Source organism: Puma concolor, chromosome C1 (genome assembly GCF_028749965.1).
Source record: "Puma concolor isolate L17-30 chromosome C1, mPumCon1.1.hap2, whole genome shotgun sequence".
In the NCBI taxonomy this organism is placed as follows: domain Eukaryota; kingdom Metazoa; phylum Chordata; class Mammalia; order Carnivora; family Felidae; genus Puma; species Puma concolor.
Genome location: NC_141674.1, coordinates 141,520,426 through 141,541,155, shown reverse-complemented (window position 1 = coordinate 141,541,155; position 20,730 = coordinate 141,520,426). Strand labels below are relative to the sequence as shown.

Sequence of the window (20,730 nt, the reverse complement as noted above, 5' to 3'; positions counted from 1 at the left end):
CAATTGAGAATTTACCTGTTTTTCAAGTTATCAACACTTTTTGCCTGCATTGTTTAAAAGCCTAAATTCATTTTCAAACCTCATTTTCCCTCAGATTGTGTATACTCTCACCTTCAAATAGCAATCACCATGTTCCTGGGAACTTCTGAGCCTCTTTCATTCTTTCTTTGTTGCCTAATAGCAAAGGCTATGCCCAGTTAGCCTGACAAGCACTCTGCACAGGTTTTTGCAGCTACATTACTATTGGAAAGATAGCCTCTGGGCCAGATTTGGCCGAGATAAAGAGTTCAAGCAAGGGTTCATTTTTCTGGGCTCCCAAGGTTAAAACAATATGCACTCATTAATTCATTTACCAAATATCTATTGAGTACTAGATATTCTGGGTTTAGGGGATAAAAAGTGACTAGAACAGACAAAGTTCCTGTTCCCGTGATCCTCACTTCGGTGGGGGTAGGAGAGGAGAGACAAATAATAAACAGAGTATTTACCATAATAGGTTTCTTTATAATACCTTATGTATGACATAATATAGTATTATAAAGTGCTAGAAAGAAGACATAAAGTGGTAAATGGAGTTGGAAATACTATCTTCTATAGAATGCTCTGTTCAGCATTAATATTGTTTCTCCAGTATTCCTAATGCTCATCTTCTAGGAACACTGGATGGTTATATTTACTCACATTTTAAAATCATTGACTTGCTTTAGCCAATGAAATATGAATAGAAATGACATGTCACTGTCAAGCTGGAGAATTTAGGAGCCACCACGCAATTCTCTAAGGTGTTTCCTTCTGCTGTGGCAAAGCTTTAAGTCTCATGTTGAAAAAGTAGCAACTTCTAGTTTCTAGTCTGGCAAGTAAAAATCTTAGAAGCCATCACTTTCGTCCACACAATAAGAAAAAAAACTGAACCAAAAATCAACAACTCTTCTTAGATTCTACAGAGAATTGAGGTCACAGGGCAAAGAACTGTCCCCAAAATGGAAGAGACAGGTGGATATAGAGAATTGCCACTTACCGGAGCAGAAACCTCCAAGTAGGAACCTCCATCAGAACCGATATCAAGGTAGGAAACCTAAATGGTAATTGATAGAATTGCTGGAGCATCAATACGGACAAGTGAGAGAGTTTAAAAAAAACAACAACAACAAAAACAAAAACCCAGGATGCTCAGTTTTCAGAGAACTACTGCACTTCAGTGAGTTTTACCGATAGGAACTCTACCAGGTTCTCACAGTGATGATCAGGGAAAACTTCCCTGATATTTTCTAAAAGGGAGAAGGAAAATGAGCCATTTTGAAATATACCCAGAGCAACCTGTTTTTATTCACAAGGCATGCCCTCAAGAGGAACTATTTTACCAGAGCCTAACTGACTTGAGTTTTACCAGGACTTAACTGACCTGGAAGAAGGAGAATACCCAACTCCATCCCCCTTTAGCTTTCCCACTTCAACTAACTAGCAGGTTGAAGGACTGAGAAGCACTTGTAAAGATCGCATCCCAGGGGCACAGCACAGGCTCATTAATGACCGAAACCAAAGTACAGAATTATGGAATGCTTTCCTTCCTCCCACATCCTATCATAGCATCAGGACGGCTCCTGTATAATATAAGTGGATACTATGGAAAGAATTGCATGCCTCAGACTACATTTAGGAAGTCTTTAGGGAAAACTGAAGACAAAAGGGGAGACAAAAACAAGGACACCAAGGAGGAAATTTTAGCCTCTGATACCTACAGCTACAGCAAACAATAATCACCACCTAACTTGTAACCAAATAAATATAAAACCTCACACTAAATAAAGGTCTATTACAGGCATACTAAAAGAAAAAGAAACACAGTTTGAAGAGACAGAGTAAGCATCAGAACAGATACAGACATAGCAGAGATGTGGGAATATTAGACTAGAATTTAAAGCAACTATGATTAATACGCTAAGAGTTATACTGGGAAAAATGTACATCATGCAAGAAAACATGGGTAATGTAAGCAGAGATAAAAACCCTAAGAAAGAATCAACAGGAAATGCTAGAAATCCAAACTAACAGAAATGAAAAATGCCTTTGATATTCTCATCAATGACTGGATATTTCCAAGGAAAGGATCAGTAAACATGAATAAATGTCAACAGAAACTTCCAAAATGCAATGAGAAATGCAATGAGAAATGCAATGAGAAAAAGTAATAAAAAGATAGAACAGACTACCCAAAAACTGTGGGACAATTACAAAAGGTGTAACATATTAATGATAGGAATACTGGAAGGAGAAGAAAGAAACAGAAGAAATACTTCAAGCAATAATGACTGAGAATTTTTCAAAATTAATAATAGACACTAAACCAAAGGTCATGAAATCTCAGAGAATACTAAGCAGAATAAATATGTGATAAAAAATAAATACCTAAGCGTATCATATTCAAATTGCAGAAAATCAAAGGCAAAGAAAGAAAAAATATTGAAAGAAGCCAAAGAATAAAACACCTTACCTATAGGGGAGCAAGAATAAAAATTACATCAGACTTCTTCAGAAACCAGGCACACAAGAAGACAGTGAAGTGAAATATTTAAAATGTTAAAAAACAAAAAACCCAACCATCAACCTAGATCCAACCTGTATCTAGCGAAATTTCCCTTCAAAAGTGAAGGAGAAGTAAGACTTCCTTAGACAAACAAAAATTGAGGACATTTGTCACCAGTAAACCTGCTTTCCAACACATGTAAAACAGAAATTCTTCAGAAAGGAGGAAAATGGGATGTCAGAAACTCAGATCCACATAAAGAAAGAAATACTTATGTGGATCCTGAGAAACTTGACAGGAACCCATGGGGGAGGGGAAGGAAAAAAAAAAGAGGTTAGAGTGGGAGAGAGCCAAAGCATAAGAGACTGTTGAGAACTGAGAACAAACTAAGGGTTGATGGGGGGTGGGAGGGAGGAGAGGGTGGGTGATGGGTATTGAGGAGGGCACCTTTTGGGATGAGCACTGGGTGTTGTATGGAAACCAATCTGACAATAAATTTCATATATAAATAAAAAAAAAAAAAAGAAAGAAAGAAATACTATTGGAGAAGGAATAAATGAAGGTAAAACAGTATCTTTTATTTTTCTTATTCTTAATTTATCTAACAGATAACAGTTTTTTCAAAATAATAATAGCAACAATGTGTTTGGTAATACAGCTTATGGATAAGTGAAGTGAATGACAGCAATTTCATAAGATAGGGAAGAAACTGAAAATATTCTATTATAAGGTACTTGTACTTGAAATGATATACAGTTATTTGAAAGTGGATTTGTATCAGTTGTAAATGTATATTGCGAACTTGAGTACTAAAAACATGTTAAAAATAATTCAATTGATATGTTAAAAGAGGAATACATAGTAAAACCAGAGAAGGCAGAAAAAGAAGGAAGACCAAAACCAAAACAAAACAGAATAAAAGAATAAAATGAGGAACAAGGACAGTGCATAGAAAATAGTAACAAATATGGGATGTATTGATCCAACTATATCAATAATCACTTCAGCTATCAATGACCTAAATATACCAATTAAAAAACAGAGACCGACATATCAGATAAAAAATCCCACAAGACCCAACTATATATTATGTACAAGAAAGCCACTTTAAATATAAAGACACAAACATATTAAAAGTAAAGGGATGGGGGGAGTAAAGGAATAGAGAAATACATATTATTCTAATACTCATCAAAAGAAAGCTGAAATAATGTCATTACAAAATGTTGGAATCTCCATCTGTCTGGGTCCCTCATGCCCATGATGAGCAAAACTCTTCCTGATCCAAATTAGACATAGAGGGAAATGAAAAGCAAACTTTTTTTTTTTTTCATTTTAAGTCATTGAATATGAGGATTGTTATTTGGCACAGCAAAACCTAGCCTATCCTGACTAATCTAGGTAACCAGGAAGGAGCTCTCTGGTAGGCACCTGAATGATGAGTGGCATATCCACGGATCGGTTCCTGGGGCAGGAACCTCCAGGAAGGGGGGATAAGAACAGAGGCCCTAAGGCAGGAGCATGCTGGAGTGTTCCAGGAACAGTTAAGAGCCCAGTGTGGCAGCAGAAAGCGAAATCTTTACTCAATCCTTACTCATTTTATTTTTTCTTCAGCGACAGCTGGAAAGTATATTCGTTTCCTACATAACAAATTGCTATAATCTTAAAACAACACAAATTCAATATCTTAACAATTTCTGTGGGTCAGGAGTCTGGGCATGCCATAGCTGGGTTCCCTGCTCACAGCCTTCTTAGGCTGAAAGGAAGATATTGGCAGGGGCTATGATCTCATCTAAGGATTGTGATCCTCTTCCCATCTCATTCAGGATGTTGGCAAAATTCATCTCCCTGTAGTTGTAGTACTGAGGTCCCTATTTTCTTGCTGCATGTCAGCCAAACATCAGTCAGAGCAATTGGAAGCTACCCACAGATCTTAGCCAAATGCACACCCTCTCCCCCGCTGCCCCTCCAACTCACAACATGATTGCTTTCTTTCAGCACAGCAGGAAGGTGTTGCACTGACATCAAATCTCTTTAACCTCTAGGAAGACCTAGACTCCTCTAAAGGTCTCACACCATTAGGTCAAGCCTACCTAGGAAAATCTCCCTTTTAACTCAGGTCAACCAATTTGGTACCTTAATTGCATCTAAAAAATCCATTTTGCCGTATAACATTTTGAGAGTGAAATCCTGTCTTTCATATTCAAGGAAATATTATTGCAAATTATCACACAGAGTATGTACACGAAGGGGTGGGAAACTCTGGGGCCATCTTAGAATTCTGTCTACCACAGGGAGCCATCTGATGATTTAGAGCAGCAGAGGGATACTATCGGTCTTATGTTGTTAAATGAATCACACTGGCTACTGGGTAAGGAATAGTCTGCGGTGGGACATGGCTAGAAGTGGGGAGACCAGCAGAAGGTGATTGCAATTGCCCAGGAAAGAGATGATGGTATCTTGAGTTAAGGGTTAACAAGTAAGATAATAACATGAATTAAAACCAAATATTATATAGATTATCATTTCTAGTATATACCTACCAAATAATCAGTTTAATAATATATGCTCTAATCTTAGCACAATGTCAAATAAGCAACTAATTTTCAAGTATAATTTTTTTTTAATTTTTAAAAACTTTTTCTAATGTTTTCATTTATTTTTGAGAGAGAGAGAGAGAGAGAGAGAGGAGAGAGAGAAGGGGGGGAGGGGCAGAGAGAGGGAGACACAGAATCTGAAGCAAGCTCCAGGTTCTGAGCTGTCAGCACAGAGGCTGACGCGGGGCTCGGACTCACAGACCCCGCGATCGTGACCTGAGCTGAAGTCAGACACTTAACCGACTGAGCTACCCAGGTGCCCCTCAAATATAATTTTTTAATGCTAAAATTTTATCAACAGTTCTTTGCCTACTGGGCTATGACATTTCTATCTAAAAAGTAAAGGCTGAGAGGCCAAAACTTAGACATTGTGCATCTGCATGTATCTGGCTCATTTTCACAAGCTTAAAACCCAACATATGCTGGCATTCATACAAAATAAGGTCTCCTTTCACCTTTACAATGGGAACCTCAGGAACATTTTTAAACTTTTTAATCATGGACATAGAGGGAATATATTGTCATGTGCTGGCTTCAGAGAAAACAAAAGTGTGATATTACTAATTATCCAAATGTAAAGACTCTCCTCTATGCTTCCCCCTGTCATGAAAGTACAATAGAAGTAGAAAGATCTGGAAGTCTGCTGCCAATGAGCTTATGCCTATCAGTAGAGTAAACAATCTGATAATTCCTAAAGAAATCTATTCATTTAGCCCATAATTGCCCAAATATTTGAACACTGATTTTTTTAAACTTTACACTTATTAAAATTCCCCACATTATGGGAAATACTTTCAAATTATTTGGTTCCATTATGTCTCTGGCTCAGCATTTTTATTACATGTGTCATATTTTAGGTACTTATTTAGGTAATATAGAGAGTTTGGCTACAGCTAAAAACAGCTAGAAAATTTTCTGGAATTGAGGAATTTGTTTAATTCTAAACAATTACAAGGGAGAACTTAGCTCTTGAAGAAGGAGAAAACTGAGCCAAATAAAGCCAGAAACAGACACAAAAATGTCTCCCCAGAATGAAAGGAAGATTTCCATTGGGAAAATGCCCTCATAACTGGAAATTAGCCTTCTCTTTTTGACAGCTAACTACTGTATTTTAAAACATTCTCTTTAGGATAACTGGAATAATTATGGCTATTGCATCCTTCTAATGGAGAAACGGCTCATGGAGAGATAAAGATGGAGAGTAAGAAGGCTGAATGGTCCTATCTAATTAAAACCTGTCATGTAATTAAATATATTCCCAGCAATAGATGGGTCTCAGGCTAGTTTTCTGATAGGGAAACTGTAGTCCAAAGCATTAGTCACACAATCAAATGTTCTTGCTGTGTTTGGTCACAATTTTCTTTTTATGAAAACAGGACTCCAATTTTTCTATGCAAATTAGAACACTAATCTTCATAGACAGGATATCTCGTAAAAAGTACGTTATTCCCTTTTCTTTTTGAATATCTTGATGATCTTTGTAATACATAAACACCAAATTATAAATCTAGGCATCAATTATCCATTTTTTACATGCTTTCTCCATTTTACTGTTACAGGAATGACTTTGTCCCATCCTAAGACGATACCATGCAGTTTGAATTTTTAGATTCCTAAGTCCTGAAAATAACTGTGCTTCAATTTTAGCTTGTCTCACTGTGGCAGTCAAATCAAGTTAAAAATGCATGTACATATAAGAAGCTTTGACATCAAGATATCATTTGGCTATTAAACATTCATGGCACTGTGCTTTTCCAAATATTGCCTGTTTATCCATATACAAGACAGCAAGATTCAAACTCTGTTGAAAATAAACATTTTGAAATAATTAATTATCTGCCACTGGCTTCATTCCCATTACAACCTTCACTTCCCCCAAGGTTAATATAGGCTGGTCCCAAGTTCAGGGCCTGGTGGTGTTCCTCATGCTCTTGTAGAACCATCCTGACAACTTCACTTAATCATATGGTATCTAGGCCCAGCTTAGCTTGACCAAGTGCTTGCTAAGTTTTCTTTGCTGCAAGTAGCAGCAGCTACAAAGGTCTATCAAAAAGTATGTAGAGGAACTTAAGCTTTTCTCCAAATTCCAAAGCAACTACTCCCTTTTTGTGACTAAACGGGAGGCTACAATGTTAGAACTATTTAAGAAAGTAAAACTGAGCCTTTAACCTCCACTTTCTTGAAGGCCTCCCTTTGCAACCAGCCTGCTCCCACTGCTGCTGTGTTACTCAGAGTTAGACTGGGTGATTATATTTGTATGTGTGCAAGAGAGAGGAGGTCCTCAGTGCTATGGAATGCTGTCCCTCTTGACTTTCCAGGAAAAGGGGCCTGTTCTCTAGCTCCATTACAATCACACTCACGTAAGATTCTAAAATATCTCCACTTGGCAGAGAAAGAGCTCATTAGGCCTCTCTGGTTTTTTCTTCTCTAGCAATCAGAAAGGTTCAGAAGAAACTTTTGGTTATATCAAAATCCCAATTTGTCTCATTTATTTCTGTAGCCATCACAAAATCTCCATCAGTACAAGGTGATAACAATGAACTCTACTAGGTATATTGCATAAGCCCACATCTTAGTATGTGTCTGTGTGCTCTTTTATTTTCTTTATCATACAAGATAATGTCTTTCCTTCCTAGAAAGGAAAACCGAGCAAAACTTACCCTAACACCTTTAATATAAACAGGATGCTGCTACACAGTGTTCTCTTATATGAACAAAGATGTTTATCTGACTCAGAGTTTACTTCAGACTCTCTATTATTTGGCTACGTAGGCAAGGATCCTTGCTATTCATTTACCCAAATTGTCTGCTTTTATAGATAAGAACATTGATCAGTTAAGTGATTTACCTAAAATCCCATGACAGAGTAAGAACAAAGAAGGAATGGAAAACAATTTCCCTTACTACAGTTATATAATGTTTGTATTGCTGACCAATCCTGCTTCTAAGAGTTATTGAAGTACCTACCTTGAGAGCAAGAATCAAAAATGGAAAATCAGCACATTAATTTGGAAAATGGTCATAGTAATTTAGCTATTATTTGGGTGATGAATTATACGTAATTGCTTTGTAATGTTATAATTTTCTGGCTCTTTGAGAGATGAGGCCCTTCACACAAAGAGATGGTGTGGCCTTACTGAAAGCTGAGGAACTTAGCACAAACTCTCAGACCCCAGATGACTCACTGGCAACACTAAATTGAACTTCCATGATAGACTGCCTCGTTGTTTTGCAACAGTGCACTAAACAGCACCGTAGGTGATAAAGATGGAACCAGTGTTCAAATCACAAGTGACAAAAAGATGCTGGATCATTTAAAAATAAATTTGTGGTGTTTTTAAGATTTTTCCAGTCACAGTTCTTGGTTTAATTTCCTGAATTCAAACACATCGTGTTGACAATCTCTCAAACCTTGTTCAAGTAATAAATAATCATATTGAACAACAAATATTTTGTTTTCTGCATTTGATGTTCTTGTTTAACGAAGTGTGACATATTACCCAGGTGGTGTCAAGTCTGTGAAATACAAGGTGATATTTCTCTATTTAATGGCAAATGATGTGGCATTAGCATGATCCTTTATTTGCAATTTTTTTTCTCTGAATAAGATTACTTGCCTGCTTACTCAGGGGTGGTAAGATTGCTTTAAAAACATCCTGACTGTGATTATATACAACAAAAATTGACCTTCAGTAAGGCATTAGAGTAGGTTTTGCTCAGAAGACACAGTAACAAAAGCCCCATTGTGGTGGTTGGGGAAAAATGCCATCAGTTCTTCCCACTTCATCCTGTCTATCATTTTTGCCATATAACTGCTGTACCCTCCTTCCATGAATGGGCTTTTTAGCACATGACTTGCTTTGGCCAATGCATTGCGAATAGAGGCTTTAAATGGGCTTACACATCTGGGCTTGCTCTCTTGTCCTCTTTTCCATGATAAATTTGCCTTGACTAGCCTAATGGTCCCAGAAGGAGCATCAAAGTTATGTGGAAAGAGCCAATTCATAGATGCATAGGTCAGCTATTGAACTGCAGACAATAAAGTGGGCACAGTCAGAAGCAAGCTGACCTCCCAAACGCCCAAGCGTGTGAGTAAGCCCAGGTAAGCTCAGCAGAGACCCTAGTCTATCCCTGTTGATTCCAGAAATATAAATAAACACTTACTGTATGTCACCGAGGTTTTATGGCTCTTCATTACACAGCATAATTGTGGCAGGAGTTGAATGATCCATCTGTGGATCTCTTTGTTCCTCCACATCCCTTGACAATTCATACCCTAGGTCCTGCACTCAGACATCTTTCTGTCAAACAAGAAAGAAGAGTGTTATTCAGTAGTGGTCATGTTTCCAGCATTGTGGGAAGACACACAAGAAAAACAAAGCATGGTCCATGTCCTCAAGAAATTTATAGTCTCATTGAGAAAAGAAATGCACATATTCCAAGAGATAATTTTTTTTATCATTGCATTTAACTAGGGGCTTCTTTCAGTTTTACTGGAGAGCTTTAATCAAAATGTATATGTTTTTAGTGCCAGCCAGTACTTACTGAATCTAAAAACTCTGGAGATTTGTCCCAGGGATATATATTTTAGAAAAGCTGTCCAGGAACTCCAATGCTCTCTCCTGGATAACAACCAAAGGTAAGGGCTAAATAAAAACACATACTGTATTTGTGTGTAAGTGCAGTAAGGTGTAAGAGAAAGATGAAGTCAGCAGATGCAGGAGTTGTTACAAAAGTGTTAATAGGTAGAATCTGAACAAGTTCTTAAAGAACCACAGGACTTAGATAAATAGAAAGAGGGGTGGGGATTCAAACAGAGAGAATATCATAGCTCTACAATGAAGATGGAAATTAATATGCATGGATAGAATAGAGATTTACTTATTTATGGATTTATTTATTCACCAAGAACTTCAGCATTTACCATGTGTCAAGCACTAGTCTGAGTTCTTTTCCAATGTTAACTATCATAGCATCACTATGAGATAGGCACTGATATCATTCTCACTTCAAGCTGACCAGAGTGGAAGAATTCCTATACTCTCTAGTGAATGACTATGGGATCAATATTTGACAGAAAAATGCTAAATGTCTAGAATAATTTTTCTTTACAAAGAAACCTATAGAGAAATACCAAAGTCACTGCCCACTACCTGGAAACCAGACAATAATAAGAAAATTATATATTATATATAAATATAATAATGGTAATGATTAAGTAAATCAAGTTTTCTAGAGTATACATAGGTTGCAAAAAGGAAGATGATAAAAAGGTAAGGAGAGAATATAACCATTTTATATATCAACTGTGGTTAGAATTTTGTTTTAAATAAAATTCTAGTAAAATAAGTTGATTCTAATAAAGTAAGATCATTCTTGCTGGAAAACGTATTCATGCTTTATTCCATTTTTGAAGACATGTGACCAAAGTCTTTTCTCAGTAAATGAAGAAGATCTGAAGATTTTTTTCTGAATATAACCAAATTCCTAAGCAAGGTAATTATCTGAACAGAGAACAATTGGAGTTGTATGGGTGTCCAAAGCATCACATTGAATTTGATGATATTTTGCTTTGTAGGGTATGTCTTTTCTTGTTACAGTAATAAGAAGTATTTTTTCTCCATATAAATAAGCTCTGAGGATCATTCTAACCTGCTTTGCATTCTGGAAATCTCTAGACATGAACACCTACTTATTGCTTTGTTACATTGTACTAAGAAGGTTGCAAATCCAGCCAGGTTTTGTATATACTTCTCTATTTTCCAGAGCACCTTCTAAGTCCTTTAAGTCCAACTGATTGATTTCTATCTGGAAATAAATATCTAATAATGAAAGAATTATAAATTTAATAGATATCACTTATGAATTTATAGTGCTAGAATGGTCATCTGTAAAGAAACATCAGATTCCAAGAAGAATTGCATTTAGACTAACTTAACCTGATACCTCTAACTTTTCTCTAACCATTCTCAGGGGAAAAAGAAGTTAACACAAGTTCTCCCAGTAACCCCTTCTCTGGGTTTTACATTCAGCTAACAAAAATGCTATGGTAAAGAGTATGTGAATAAAACTTGCAGTTTAGGGGCGCCTGGGTGGCTCAGTCGGTTAAGCGTCTGACTTCGGCTCAGGTCATGATCTCATGGTTCGTGAGTTCGAGCCCCTCGTCGGGCTCTGTGCTGATGGCTCAGGGCCTGGAGCCTGTTTCAGATTCTGTGTCTCCCTCTCTCTCTGCTCCTCCCCCGTTCATGCTCTGTCTCTCTGTCTCTCAAAAATAAATAAACGTTAAAAAAAATTAAAAAAAAAAAAAACTTGCAGTGTACCTCTTGATAACTGGATACTTTGAAGATATATTTTTTTGATACTTCAAGAGTTTTGAAAGCTAATCAAAGTATACAATGCTAATTTTTTAAATGTTTATTTTTGATATATAGAGAGAGAGCAGGGGAGGGGCAGAGAGGGAGACAGAGGATCTGAAGCGGGCTCTGCACTGACAGCAGCAAGCCCAATGTGGGGCTTGAACTCATGAACCAGGAGATCATGACCTGAGCCAAAGTCTGACCCTCAACCACTGAGCCACCCAGGCACCCCTATCATGCTAATTTTTAAATTAGCACCAATCACTTTATTTTCTCTGGAGGAAAATTCACATATAAATAAAAGATTGTTGGGATTGATTGATTGACTCAAAACTTCTTTGGCTTCGTTTGCTTACAAATCCAGTTTTCATCCTTCTTTTGTCCTATGTCACTAGGATATTGACCCTGCAGACTGTGTTTCCAGTCCTGGGTGTGCAGGCTTCTGGTCTTGACAAAGGAGATACTGTCAGGAGACTAGGGGTGAGGGCATGGTGGGAGAAATATGAGAAATAGGATATTTTGCACTCTTTTTTCCAAAGTAGTAATTCCAGTGGCATGAATTGCTGCAAATTCTACTAGATAGTTAACATTAGATGCCCTTGACATCTAAGGTCTGGTGAGCTACCTCCCCTCCATTCATCCTATTCTTTTAAACCCAGGTATGGTAGCTGTTTCCTGCTGCTGCTGATTTTGCTGTTTCCTCCTTTCTCTGTTGGGTTTTTAGTTCTTCTGTCACCTATGTTATTAATTATCTGTAGTAAATGCCTTATATTTGAAACTTAGAGTAGTTTCTGTCTTGCTGACTAAATTCTGACTGTTACAACAACCAGTAACCTGTTCCCAAAAAGGATTTGAGACAGCTTACAATAAAGACAAAGGACCACCAAAAAAAGAAAAAAAATTGAAATCTATCTAAATCAAGAGGTAAATATGGTGGTTAAATAGAAGTTTTGAAATGTATTAATTAAAACGTCTACTGTGTGCAATGGGATTCTTCTGTCAGTCATTTTCATCATCTTGAACAAACAAACAAAACCATCAACAAAACAAAAAGGCAACCTACCGAAAAGGAAAAAAATATTTGCAAGTGATATACCCATTAAGGGGTGCAAAATATAAAAGAAATATAACTCAACATCAAAAAAATAATCTGATTAAAAAATGGGCAGAGGACCTGAATAGACATATTTCCAAAGAAGACATACAGATGGCCAACCGACACATGAAAAGATGCTCAATATCACTAATCATTGGGGAAATACAAATTGAAACGAAAATGAGATATCACCTTACACCTTTAAGAATGACTAGAATAATAAAGACAAGAAATAACAAGTGATGGAAAGGATGTGGAGAAAAAGGAACCCTTGCACTGTTGGTGGGAATGTAAATTGTTATAGCCACTATAGAAGAAAACAGTACAGAGGTTCCTCAAAAAAGTTAAAAATAGAATTACCATATGATCCAGTAATTCCACTACTGGGTTATTTACCTAAAATAAACAAACATACTAATTTGAAAAGATAAATGCACCCCTACATTTATTGCAGCATTATTTATAACAGCCAAGGTATGGAAGAAACCTGAGTGCCCTTCCATAGATGAATGGATAGAGATGTGAGATATATACGCACATATATACATACCCAATGGAATATTAGTAATATATATATATATATTATATATATATTTGTAAATATAAATATAAATATATAATATAAATTTATAAAATTTATAACTAAATACATACACACAATAGAATATTAGCAATAAAAAAAGAATGAGAATTTGCCATTTGCAACAACATGGATGGATCTAGAAAGTATAATGCTAAGTGAAATCAGTCAGAGAAAGTCAAATAATATATGATTTCACTCATGTGCAATTTAAGAAACAAAACGAATGAACAAATCAAGAACAAAAACCAAAAAAAACAGACTCTTAACTATAAAGAATAAACTGATAGTTACCAGAGGGGAGGCAGGTCGGGGAATGGGTGAAGTAACTGAAGGGGATTAAAAGTATACTTACCATTATGAGCACCAATTAGTGTATAGAATTGTTGAATTATTATATTATGCACCTAAAACTAATATAACACTGCATGATCATTATACTTCAATTTAAAAAAAAGGAAAAGAAAAAAACATTTTCTGTTTGCAGTGGGAATTTTTCTATCAGCCATTTTACCTGCTGAGTCTGAATAGTGAATATTCTCTGAAAACTATTCAGAGAAATTTTTCAGAACAATGTGAAAGAGAGCATATTGGTGGAGGTAGGGGCTATACGGCAGTCAGAAAAGCAGATTTTCTAGTACTAGTATTCTAGTCCTGCCTGAGCCAAAGTCTATCACACATGCTTCTATCAGAAACGTGGGACAAATTCAAGTCACATATACAAACCCCTCCCAATGGGCACATCCGGATTTATATTCAATTCTGTATCTTTCTCTTCCTCTCAGGAAAGTATATCATAATGCATAATAATTAATGGAATTGCTATAAGGCTAATCTTGAATCTTCTAATTTATCTTAGAAATTAAACCATTCACAACTTTTGATATTTTATTTTTGTAAAATAATTAGTTGTAGCAGAGCTAACAACTAACCAATGACTCATTACTCCATGGAGAATTTCTGGTTTGCACTAATTGCAGGAACAATATAACTGTCAGAGTTGTTACCTCACTTTGAACACATAGGCATAATCTGTATGTTTGCTAAACATTATGTATGACTAGTCAGTTCCAAATTTATTAGTAAGATCTTGCACAATTAATGGGCTCAAAATCAGATTGTATGTCCTTAAAAGGAGCAAAGTAAATTTAAAAAGGGCAGACTGATACACCTTTGTATAATCATGAATATCTAGTTATATGCTAAATTCTACAAAGACAGGAAAGAAATTCAATTAATACTTGCAATTAATTAGCCTAGGTGTTAGAACAAATAAAGTCACTATTATAAATTTATTCTTTCATACGTAATCTTAGTTCAAGACCCAACATCAAACAACGTCTGACTAAAAAGCTAATGTTAGCACAAGTAAATCAGAAACACAGAATTTTCATGGATCTAAATGAGCACATAACAAACAACAGGAAAATATCTTGATTGCATGGCCTGCTGAGAGTTATCCATAAGTTTTCCAAAATAGTTTCCCATTATTTTGCATTAAGGTGAAAGTTCCATGAAAATGAGAATATGTTTATCGTGCTCAATTTGTCTTACAAATACTTTGTGTCTGGCCTTTATAAGGTGCTCAATAAATATTTGCTGCATGAATGAATACCCTCTTTATTCTAATTTGAATGTCTCAGGTTTTTGATGTTTATGATAAATTGCTGATTTCCTAAGAATATCATTTTAAATTACAATATGTGAATTAAAATCAAGTCCAGTCTAGGGGCGCCTGGGTGGCTCAGTCGGTTAAGCGGCCGACTTCGGCTCAGGTCATGATCTCGCGGTCCGTGAGTTCGAGCCCCGCGTCGGGCTCTGTGCTGACAGCTCAGAGCCTGGAGCCTGTTTCAGATTCTGTGTCTCCCTCTCTCTGGCCCTCCCCCATTCATGCTTTGTCTCTCTCTGTCCCAAAAATAAATAAACGTTGAAAAAAAAATTTTTTTTTAAAATAAATTTCTTATAGATTTGAGAAATTAACAATGCCCAATCAAAAATAATTTTACTCCCGTGGAATATCAAGGCAAATTGTTTCCTTGCCCAAGGACATCATACTACATATTACCACAATGAAAAGGGTATCTGAGGGGAAAACCAACAACTTTACCTTATTCCTTCAACCATTCATTTAGGTGTCAAGATTCTGTCAATGGGTAATCAAACTTGAAAACTGCAGAAGAATGCAAGTACTCGACATTAGACCTGTCTGTGTAAATAAACTTCCAATCAAAACCACTTGGGTAAAAATATATTTAAAAAGTTAAAATCATGCAGTGGAAAAGAAAAACATATCCAGAAAATGAGGAACTTGAATAATTTATGTAACTTGTTCAAACATCACATTATTGCTCTGATTTCTCCTTTGAATTGCTGGGGCTAACTTTGCCTGCCAGATCGTCTTCTCTCTCTCTACCTGGCTGTCCTCTTCACTCTCAAGGCTCTTGACCTCCTTTAACCTAGCAAGCAGGTCTTTGAAAATAAATTATACCATGTTTCTGAAAGCTATAAGGTGCCAGAGGAATGGTACATTTCAGGGAAGAGACTGTTGAAAAAGGAAAGTCTCCATGCTAAAAACTCTAACTTGATTACCCAATTGTTCCTAAAAGTATGATCATGATTTCTTCCCCTAAATTCTTCATTTACCTGTTACAAGTCACCATCCACCTGGTCTTCAGGTCTAATGTAAACCAGATGATAAAGCAATTAATAAAAGGAATCATAGCCTCCAGTCACAATTAACCTACCAATGTCACACTAAAGTCCAGATATTACCTCCAGAATTCTCAACATCCCCTGACTCATACAGGAACACCACCTGTGATCTTACTTCACGTGAATCGGGGTATGATTTGTAACAATGTCTGCAAAATTTGAAAATACTCAGTTCAGAGACAATTCAAAAAAATGAGAAATCACTTTAAAAGCAAACTAGCTGTTTAAGGGTGTGCAAAGGAGACAAGTTGTTCGAATTCATTGTTTTTCAGTCATCTGTGTTGCTATGTAGCCAGCAGTACATTTTGAGATTAAGAGCCAGCCTCTGAACTCAGAAAGCCTTATTCCAAATTCTGTCTTTAACACTTGCTAGCTGTATAAACCTTGGATTATTTCCTCCCCATCTAAGAAGCAGTTTCTTCATATGTAATGGAAATCACAATAGTGCCTACCTCATAAAGGTGTTGTGAATGTAAATGAGATGATATATGTAAACAGTTTAGCTGTGCCAAGAGCATAGTAAACTCTCAATAAATATGAGCTATTATTTTTCAATAATATATTGAGAATATATTTAGTATATATTGGAAAATACATGTCTATAATGTACAATAAGGGATTAGAAGTGGGAATAATCTTTAGACAGTCTATAAACTGTACCTTATGCACAGATGTTACATATTTTCTATAATAAATTCTTTGAGAGTTTATTATTGTTTCTCTAAATTTTGTTTCTCTTAATTTAAAGGTGTTTTATTCTGCCATCTTGGGATCTGTTATTCCGTATGTCTTGTGGTCTTTATAGATTATGCTTGAATTGCTCAAAACCCAATAATTGACCTGGAATAACTGACTGAGATAAATAAGTCTTCAAATTTTTCTTCTCCACATTTCCTGTTTTATCTTGTTTATCAATATTATTCAAGATAAATTGAAGTGACCAGTTTGTTTCATTCATAAACTATCTTTTCTAGGGTAGTATTATGCAAACAAGCAATTCTTTCAAAAATTAAAGTCAAGATTTTGGAATGAAGACAAAAGGTGTCACTGACAAAATGCTCAGCTTTCAATTTTAGTGTGACAATTTGATACTTAGTTATATAACTTGAAGACCACATTTGTAAGCTCTATTATTGAAAGGACCTGGTGATTACTCTATGCTCATAGCATTTAGAAACCTCACCATCCTAGGTATTAAATAAAAGCCACTACCTGAGTGTCTTACCTTGAGTCACACTATGAGAACTGCTCAAAGCTATGAAAACTCACTCAAGAATTCCCACATATTCATGTTATAGGTGACACTCTTTGATTACACAATCCCTGATAAGGTCTGTGTCAAATGCCATTGTAAAATGATTTTTTTTGTTGAACTGATCTAAAACTAACCAACACTGTAGATTCAATAACATATCTCACAAACATAAGAATGTTCCATTCAACTCTTAGCAGGCATGATGGATAACCCTAAGATCTAAAGCATAATGATATTTCTCAGCCACTGAATCGGACATTGTCAAATGAAGAATCCTGAGGCAGTTGAATCCATTAGGCCTATGTAAAGATCTTCCTACATAGCATGTGAATGCTGATTTTCCCCTTGGAAGACTCCTTAGAAACTTCAAAAGATAGAGAGGCTCAAGAGTCCTCCCTCTAACCAATGCCTGGTTTTATCTGGTCAGCCAACCTTTTAAGGACACAAGAGTAGTCACCAATAAATCTCAGATTGTAATTATTCACCAGCACTTCATAGGCCCTGGCTACTCCTTTCATACCATCAAACTCTTTGAAGTTTTGTGAGGGTCCATCTTTAATTTAGATGAAAGATTTTACTCTGTAGGTTTCTGAAATACACTCCAGAGAAGGATGAGTTCATTTATTCCTAGAGCCATTTTTCACTCACTTCTTTGTTTTGCAGGTGGCATTTAAACCACAGTATTTTTAGCTCTAAAATCAAGGGCAGGAATGCAAACCCACTTGCCTCTGTGGCATATAATCCAGAATCTGACTTATCTGAGTTCCTACAAATATATAGTAGGTCCTAGTGTTAGTCAGAGTCAACAACAACAACAAAATCAATCAAACTAAAAGTTCCCAAAGTATGAACACAAAGCAAAACAACTAGGTTCTGAGCAGAGGACTTCCCATAAAGCAGAAAAGCAACCTTCAGACAATATCAATCACACACCAATAAACAAGGGAGATGCTAAAGGACATTTGTAAGATTGGTTGAGTGTTAAGTTAGAATCTTTTGTTTCAGTATATATAGTTTCCTAATCCACGACACTTTAATGAACCTCAACCCTGAATCTGGAGTCGTTTCCTAAGTAGTCTAACTTAACCTTTGGGTCTCTGCTTAAACATCACTTCCTTAATGAAATCTTCCCTGTCCCTCCTAACTAAATTAGAGTGTGCATTATATATTGCCATAATATTCTTTACTTCTTCATAATGTTCATTACAATTAAAATTAATTATTTCTATAATTATCTGCTTAATTATTAGCCCTTCTGCTGGATTTAACATTGCAGTAGGTAAGACAATGTCCATTTTGTTTTCTGACATACAGGATATAGCCAATGTTTATTTATTGAATAATCAGTATTTGGAGACCGAATATTAAAACTGACATATCTAAGTACCTAGAATATTAGACCTAGATCTGATTTTACATCGCAATTGGCACAATCTCTATTCCAGTGTGGGGATCCTCTCTCAAAGTGTTTAACTGATGATCATCTGGTTGTTACTTAAACATTTCCAACAAAGGGTCAGTAAGTAATTTGTGAGAATTCGTAATTTGTCTCTCACTCACCATTTATTAGAAATTACTCCATCAGGCTCTTCCTATAACTTCTGTGTGTCTATCTATCCAGTCTTAGAAGCAATTCAGAATAAAATATATTCCTTCTAAACAAGAATACTTAAAAGGTAGTCATAATGTGTTCCAATAAGTCTTCCTTCTTCCAGGCTTAACTCCTTGGTTCTTCTAAATGTTTCTCATCTGAACATAACATATGTAACATGTGAATGCTGATTTATCCTCACAATTTGGTTTTGATTCTCCTCACAGCCATTGTTTCTTTATTCAGCTTGTGTCCCAACTTAACAAGTTGGGGTTTGTGTTAAACCCCATAACACTCCAAATGTGGTATGACCCAGACAAAGTAAAGTGAAACCAGTATCTTCCTTGATCTGGATTCCATAATTTTATTAGTGTAGCTTAACTTTACATTGCTAGTAGTATCCTACTAACCCTATGAAATGTTGAATTCTACTGAGCTCAGCACCTGCTTAATAAAGCTGTGATATCTCCTGGAAATCTAAGAGTTACTTTTCTTTGCCATATGTGTATCAGTACTATATTTAATTCCCATTGCCTTGGGGAAGATTGTATGATATAAGGTACATGGAAGTGTCTTAAGGCCTATCCCATAACAGACATAAAAAAAATATATAGGTTTTGGGCACCTGGGTGGCTCAATCCGTTAAGTGTCCAACTTGATTTTGTCTCAGGTCATGATATTGTTATTTGTGAGACCGAGCCCCGTGTAGGACTCTGTGCTGATAGTGAGCAGCCTGCTTGGAGTTCTCTCTCTCTCTCTCTCTCTCTCTCCCTCTCTCTCTCTCTCTCTCTGCCCCTCCTGTGGATGCTCTCTCTCTCTCTCAAAATAAACAAATAAAAATAAATAAATAAAAACATATATATGTATATATGTGTGTGTATATATATGTATATATATATATGTATCTATATATATGTATACACAGCTTTTTTTCCCCTCTTCCTTCTGATTATTTTCATTTATCTCAAGACTCCAGCAAACAAAGCCAAGTCTTTTTGTGATGCTTGATGATCACTCCAAATTGTAGAGTCCTGAAGAACTGTGTTAGTCTGCAAAGGGCATTGATGAAGTTTTCATTTCAGTGGTGACCTATTTTCTAGGCTTTTAAAAACCATGTTAGAGAAGGATACAATGCAGCAAGTCTGAGTATCTGTGTCTATGGCTCCTACAAGCAGAGAGGTATCCTGGTGGTGTCTCTGCCTTTCCACTTCCAACAAGAATCCAATACACAAGCCTATTAGTATTCTCCACAAAGGTCTTAGTACTGTGAGCACTAAAAAAGGAACGCTGACACATTCAGTTCACTTTCTGTTTCTCATTAGTTTACAAACTGCACTATGTGACGTGCTCCAGAAAAATATTATCACCTTTCCACTAAGCTGTCAAATGTCCATGTTCCCATACTTGCAGGTAATCTGATGCTTTCTTTTACTGTATTCATTTGGCTTTATTTCATTCTTTCTTTTCTTCCTGTCTGTAAGAAAATGAATATTAACACTCTTATCTGTTTATTCACTACATTGTTATTTGTTCATTTATTATATATTATATTCATTTATTAAAGTAATACATACACATAATTTTAAAGACAAATACCTTTATAGGTAACAAAAGAAAAAAAAAGCTGTTTTTTTGCTGCATTTTTCCCTATGCCAAAGTCCTGATCATCACAGGTAATCATTTTCATCTCTTTTTGTTTTTTCTGCTACTCACTTCTTACTTATAAACAAAATATTACATATCTATGTCTTGACTTTTCCATTTTTTGTATTATCTAATGCATTCCAATGATACAAGAAGAGAATCTGAGTCTTTCTACAAGCCTCCTCTTTTCTCTTTCCCTCTCTTATTGCCATCTTCTCAATCTAATTATGTTATAATTTTTATCAAATTAATATTTAATACATATATCATTATAACTACATTAGAGCTCACCCAGATAATATAATTATGTTCCCTTCATTGTAAACATTTGGTTTTTCTGGGAGATTGTCTCCTCTCCAATTTGGACTTGCTGAG

At 35.9% G+C, this 20,730-nt stretch overlaps 1 long non-coding RNA gene across 2 annotated transcripts in view; it reads right to left on the bottom strand.

The window, feature by feature from the left end:
• The window catches only part of LOC147578470 (uncharacterized), a 341,836-nt gene that overhangs the window by 116,588 nt on the left and 204,518 nt on the right, over positions 1-20,730 (bottom strand). The window contains exons 2-4 of one of the 2 annotated variants that reach the window (XR_015254290.1): positions 20,079-20,185; positions 9,286-9,422; positions 1,019-1,075 (exon numbers count right to left, since the gene is read on the bottom strand). This is a non-coding gene — a long non-coding RNA (uncharacterized LOC147578470). The remainder of the gene's footprint in view (positions 1-1,018; positions 1,076-9,285; positions 9,423-20,078; positions 20,186-20,730) is intronic. The other variant, XR_015254291.1, reaches the window with a different exon arrangement.